The sequence below is a fragment of the Apodemus sylvaticus genome, chromosome 4, assembly GCF_947179515.1.
Source record: "Apodemus sylvaticus chromosome 4, mApoSyl1.1, whole genome shotgun sequence".
NCBI lineage: Eukaryota > Metazoa > Chordata > Mammalia > Rodentia > Muridae > Apodemus > Apodemus sylvaticus.
In genome coordinates, this window is record NC_067475.1 from 13,582,909 (window position 1) to 13,589,862 (window position 6,954).

At 38.7% G+C, this 6,954-nt stretch overlaps 1 pseudogene; it reads left to right on the forward strand.

The window, feature by feature from the left end:
- The first annotated feature begins 353 nt into the window (after window positions 1-353).
- Window positions 354-4,099, forward strand: LOC127682482 (peptidyl-prolyl cis-trans isomerase A-like; annotated as a pseudogene).
- Window positions 4,100-6,954: the final 2,855 nt, after the last annotated feature.

Below are 6,954 nucleotides of genomic sequence, written 5' to 3' on the forward strand. Positions count from 1 at the left end.
TTAGTGCTTCAGCACATGAATCAGTGAGGTTACAAACATTCAGTACATTACAATAACATTCAAGACCACGAAGCATCCATAAAACAAAAGTAGGTATGGTGGGAAAAGTGACAAGAAGGAGCTTTTGAAACCTACAGCGGTGATTGTCAAGATTAAACCTGTCACAAATGATGGGCCTGGCATAAGGAAGCTCGCTATTGGCGAAGCACTAGTGGTTGAAGCATCACAGAACTCCACACCTCCTTCTGATCACATTTTCTACTTCTCTGTTTGCTCCATTGCCCACTACTACACAAGTGGCTAGATATGAACTTTTGAAGTTGAAGTAGATCAAAGTACAAGGAGTCACGACGATGAAAGGTAAAAAGCAAATAGTTCCGGAGCAGTGGACATTTGATTAGTAAAAATCTCTAGAAGAGATATGAAAGAAAACTAAAGGTAAGAAATAGTCAATGGAAGGACTTGAGAATTGTTTCCCAGAGCTATCTGATGACATGAAACTTTTGATTCAAAGGACTTTGTGAATAATGGCCAGCGGGAGTTACAAACATTATTTTGGTATTTCAGAACGCTGTCAATAAAGAGGATGATACGCTAAATGACTAAAGAACAGCAGTGCCTTGGTAGAGAATAACAATCAGACTTCAGGAGCAGCGCTGGGCTCCAAGAGAGTGAGCTCCAATTCTGGGTCCAGCCATTGGACTTGCAATCTGATCTCAAGCAAGTCATGTCACTGCTGTGTGCCTCGGTTTCCTTTTCTGTAAAAGGAAGAGCATAGGTAGCCCCTAGTTCCATGTCTGTGTTAGGACTAAATGCATCACCATAAGAAGACTTAAAATAGAATCCATTGCAAATAGCTGTTCAAGAAAACTCCCAGCATATAGTTGCTGCCTCATTTGAGCCATTTCCTTGGAAATTACCTGTGTCTTTGTGTAAGTCGTGCTGTGACTTTGTTAGGATGCTTTCAATAACAAGGGGCAGAAAACTGGTGACAAAATAGCATAGAAGTGATAAAGCTGGCTCTTGACTTCGTGTGACTGAAAAGGTCAGAAGCTGGGTAAAGGTCAGGAGCATTGCGCTGTGACACAGAGCTCAGACTGTGCTCCCTGGCGTCTTTCCTTCAAGCTGTTTGCTGACCAAGTTCCAGAGACGGTAGAAAACTTTCATGCTCTGAGCACAGGAGAGAACGCACTTGGGTATAAGGTCTCTCCTTTCACAGAATTACTCCAGGATTCATGTGTCAGGATGGTGATGTCACATGCTGCAATTGCACTGGTGGTGTGTTCTTCTACAGGGAGAAATCTGAGGATGAGAATTTCACTCTGAAGCACACAGGTCTTGGCATCTTGACCATGGCAAATGCTGGACCAGACACAAATGGTTCCCAGTTTTCTTTTATTTTCTTTCTTTTTTTTTTTTTTGAAAAGCATGTTCTTTTATTGAAAAAGGAAGTAAAAACATTTTATGATAAAATTGAAGATTTACGTGGAAAATATTTCTGATAAGATAGAAAAGATATATAGAAAAACACGTTAAAATTGACAATTCTCATGGAAAATTAAAGAGTAAAGTGGTAGACATAAAAACATTGCTAAATTAATTGAAAAATGAAATAGAAACATTTTTGATAGATTTGAAGATTTACATGGAAAGTATTTCTGATAAAATTGAAGACAAATGTAGAAAAACATTAAAATTGAAAATTATCATGGTAATTTTTATATAGATCTAATAATGGTAGGTATAAAGATATTCCTAAGTTGATTGAAAGTAGAGTTATGAACATTTTCTGATAAAGTTAATTTACGTGGAAAATATTTCTGATAACATTGAAGAAATATATAGAAAAACATGTTAAAATCAAAGATTATCATGTAAATTATACAGATAAAATGGGAGGCATAAAAATAATTCTAAGTTCAATGAAAGTGGAATTACAAACATTTTCAGGTAAAACCAAAGATTTACATGAAAAATATTTCTGATAAAATTCAAGACAAACATGATAAAATTGACTATTTCATGGAAAATTATACAGATAAAATGGTACATATAAAAACCCTTTCTAAATTAATTGAAGATGGAATTAAAAATGTTTTGTGATAAAATCAGAGATTTACATGGAAAACATTTCTGATAAAATAGAAGAAATATATAGAAAAACATGTTAAAATTGAAGATTATCATGAAAAATAATGCAGATAAAATGGTAGACATTAAAATACTAAATTGAAAAAGAAATTACAAACATTTTCTGATAAAATTGAAGATTTACATGAAAAATATTTGTTAAACTATGTCTTTTTATTGGGGAATTGAGTCCATTGATGTTGAGATATTAAGGAATAGTGATTGTTGCTTCCTGTTATTTTTGAGGTTATTTTTATGTTTGTGTGGGTATCTTCTTCTGGGTTTGTTGGAAGATTGCTTTCTTTCTTTTTCTAGGGTGAAGTTTTCTTCCTTGTGTTGGAATTTTCTATCTATTATTCTTTGTAGGGCTGGATTTGTGGAGAGATATTGTATAAATTTGATTTTATCATGGAATATCTTGGTTTCTCCACCTATGGTGATTGAGAGTTTTGCTGGGTATAGTAGCCTGGGCTGGCATTTGTGTTCTCTTAGGGTCTCTATGAGATCTTCCCAGAATCTTCTAGCTTTCATCATCTCTGGTGGGAAGTCTGGTGTATTTCTGATAGGTCTGCCTTTATGAGTTACTTGCCCTTTTTCCCTTACTGCTTTTAATAGTCTTTCTTTGTTTAGTGCATTTGGTGTTTTGATTATTACATGCCGGGAAGACTTTCTGCTCTGGTCCAGTCTATTTGGAGTTCTGGAGGCTTCTTGTATGTTCATGGGCATCTCTTTCTTTAGGTTAGGGAAGTTTTCTTCTATAGTTTTGTTGAAAATATTTACTGGCCCTTTAAGTTGGAAATCTCTCTCTTCTATACCTATAATCTTAGATTTGGTCTTCTTATTGTGCCCTGGATTTCCTGGATGTTTTGGGTTACAAGCTTTATGCATTTTGCATTTTCTTTAACTATTGAGTTAATGTTTTCTATGGTATCTTCAGCACCTAAGATTCATTCTTCTATATCTTGTATTTTGTTCTTGATGCTTGCATCTATGACTCCTGAATTCTTTCCAAGGTTTTCTATCTCCAGAGATGTCTCACTTTGTGATTTCTTTATAGTTACTACTTCCACTTTTAGATCCTGGATAGTTTTGTTCAGTTCCTTCACTTCATTGTTTATGTTTTCCTGTAATTCTTTAAGGGATTTTTGTGTTTCCTCTTTAAGGGCTTCTGCCTGTTGACCCATGTTATCCTATATTTCTTTTAGGGATTTTTGTGTTTCCTCTTTAAGGGCTTTTACCTGTTGACTGATGTCCTCCTGTATTTCTTTAATGGAGCTATTTAAGTCCTTCTTGAAGCCCTCTATCAGCATCATGAAATACAATTTTAAATCCAACTCTTGCTTTTCCATTGTATTGGGGTATTCAGGACTTGCTGTGGTGGGAGAACTGGGTTCTGATGTTGCCAAGTAGCCTTGGTTTCTGTTGGTAGGGTTCTTGTGCTTGCCTTTTGCCATCTGGCTATCTCTGGTGTTAGTTGGTCTTGCTGTCTCTGGCTGGAGCTTGTCCCTCCTGTGGGCCTGTAAGTCTGTGTCCTTACTCTTGGGAGACCAACTCTCTTCTGTCAGGGTCTGTGCACAGAAGACTGTGGAGCGCCTGGCTTTCTGATACAAATGGCAGCCTAAAGACCTGTGTCCCAACTGCTTCCCTGATCGTATGATCTCATCTCTGCACTTAGAAGTGAAAGTGCTGCTGGGAGATCACTCTCTCCTGATGGGCTGTGCACAGAAGGCTGTGGAGTCGCCTGGCTCCCTGGTGGAAATGGCAGTGGGAAGGTTTCAGTCCCAGCTGCTCCACTGATTGTACCAGTTCCCAGTTTCATCTGCACTGCCAAGACGGAATGGCTGGGTGGCAAGCCTGTGGTCTCTGGGAAGGTGAAAAAAAGCCTTCCATTGTGAAAGACATGGAGCATTTGGGGTCCACGAATGGCAACACCAGCAAGATCACCATTTCCTACTGTGGACAAATCTAATTCTTTTGCCTTGCAGGCATCTTACTCAGCAGATCATTCCTTTGGTCGCTCAGGAGAATGTCCCCCACCTCCACCCCATCTGCTAATACCCTGTGATCTCTGCTCTCACTGAAGTTCTTTGGATTCCATAGTTTCCCCATTCCCCTCCAAGTCTGACTGGGTTGCAGAGCTAAGTTTATGATTATGAATAAAAACAAAATAAGAAAAAAGGAACACATTTTAGTATCCCTTAGATCTACACATAGTGTTATGTAACCTCAGATGGAGTCTACCATGAAACAAAGGGTGGATGTTCCAACAAGGATTCTAGGGAAAGGCATGGCTTCAGGGTATCTGCCAGGGTAAAAGTAGACAGTGTAAAAGAGGAAACTATGAAGGGACAAAAACAATTTTTCATAACCAGACACTGATATCAAAGCATCCTGCTGATTTGGGAGATAGGAAACATAAACTAATACTTGGGCAAAATAGCAAACTCTACCAAGTGACCTTCAACACCAAGCCATCCTGTAAATTAAATATGGAGGGATAGTTGGCTGCAAGACCATACTGAAATGTTGTCACCTTGGACAATGAAACAGTGGAGAATTCAGGTGAACATGGAAGACAGCTAGGAGAGAGAAGGAGAGAGAGAGAGAGAGAGAGAGAGAGAGAGAGAGAGAGAGAGACTATTACATAATCTTATTAAGTAGAATGTCAAGAATATTACTTATAATGAATATAGCAATAAATGGATTTATGAAAGTAAACACAGAGGAACAAGAGAGTAGCATATTTTTTCAGAAGAATTAGGGAATATATGTGAGCCAAATACTTAACTGTGGTTGTGGAAGTCAACAAAAAATGACTACGTTGAACTGGGTATCAAGAAACAAGCATATCTCCATGGATTTGAAGCTAGAGGTTACTGTGTGAGACATTGAAGTGCCAACAGTAGCACATCCTGATGAGGCAGACATTGGCAGCATCCCCACAAAGGTACCTTAGAGTAAAGCAGCAGCTGCCACCTTGGTGCCTGTAGCAGAGCAACATCAGCAATGGTGACAAAAGGACAGCTAAAGGTCCCAGAGAGCAGCCAAGGAGAGAAAGTACTAAAAGCAAAAGCACCAGAAACTAAAAAGATATTGGGAGTATAGAGAGGACAGAGAAGCAAGGTTACAGAAAGTGGAAGACTATACAGAGCCCAGGATAAGAGATACAGGCCTGGGTACTGGGAAAGTTTCTAGGAGCTGCCAAGCCTTGAAGGTCTAAGTTCCAAATACCCAAGGTTCATGAGCTACAAGAGCAGCTGTCCTGAGTGCTAGAAGACTTTTGCTTCTACTGGTTGCTGCCTAGAACAAATGGAATGTTACTAGCTGTCCGGGACGTTTGTTTGTGCCACAAACAAAGCCATAAGCTCCTCAACTCACTGCACTATTTAGAGCAATGAGCCTCTGGCTTCTAAAGTCTGATGGCCTAAGTCTGAAGTTTTCAAGGCTTGGAGATATAAACCTGAGTCTTTTAGCCAAGCTTATGAGTCATTCCACAGTGTGGCTCAGGACTCCTAACACAAGAAAGAAAGGCTATGTTTTACCTAGTCGTGATTTCTATGATCAAAGCAAGTAGTACCTGGTCAACCGACTTGACACAGCACTATTGTATATCAATCTATTTTTAGTAATTTTAGTTTAGGGTAGCCACAATTCTACAAACCATTGCAAATAGGTATCACTCTCAGACCACTAGATTTTTGTTTGTCACTGCTTACAGTTTTACTGGGGATATGCTCAATCGATAAAATTCTACGTAGTGTCAATCTACACTAAAAATGTGGTATATCTACACAATGGAGTACTATTCAGCCATTAGAAACAATGAATTCATGAAATTCTTAGGCAAATGGATGGAGCTAGAAAACATCATACTAAGTGAGGTAACCCAGACTCAAAAGGTGACTCATGGTATGCACTCACTAATAAGTGGATATTAACCTAGAAAACTGGAATACCCCAAACATAATCCATACATCAAATGAGGTACAAGAAGAAAGGAGGAGTGGCCCCTTGTTCTGGAAAGACTCAGTGAAGAAGTATAGGGCAAAACCAGAATGGGGAAGTGGGAAGGGGTGGGTGGGAGGACAGGGGGAGAGAAGGGAGCTTATAGGACTTTCGGGGAGTGGGGGGTTAGAAAAGGGGAAATCATTTGAAATGTAAATAAAAAATATATCGAATAAAAAATAAAAAAAATTAAAAAAAAATTCTACGTAGTGAAGGAGTACAATGGGATGTAAAGATAATGTTAGCAGGCCTGTCACTTCACATAACTCCTGTTCCTCTGGCCGTAGCAGTAAGAACATTTAAGATTGACTCTGTAAATTTCAAATGTCCATGACACACTAGTTACTGTAGGCATCACATTCTGTGTTAGTTTCTCACAACTTAGCCACTAACCACAAACTCATATCCCTTGACAGGTATCTTCCAAACAAGCTTTGTATATCACCTCTCAGCCCCTGGCAACTGCCATTATGTTTTCGTCTTTAAGTGTAAATGAGGTCACACAGTAGTAAGCCTTTTCTGGTTTCACACATTTCGCTTAGCATAATGACTTCAGGGTTTATCCATGTCATTCCAAATCCTGGGATTCTCTTCTTTTTATGGATGAATAACATCTCATAGGATGTGTGCATGCGTATGTGTGTTTGTGTGTGTCTCTACATATGGACATGAGGGCCATCTAAACTGTATTGATTCTATCGCAAATCACAAGGCAGTAAACATGAAATGGATATTTCTTGGAGACAATGACTTCATTTCTCTCAGTTATATTCCCAGAGGTAAAATTGCTAGGTCACATGATAGTCCTTTGGTTAATTT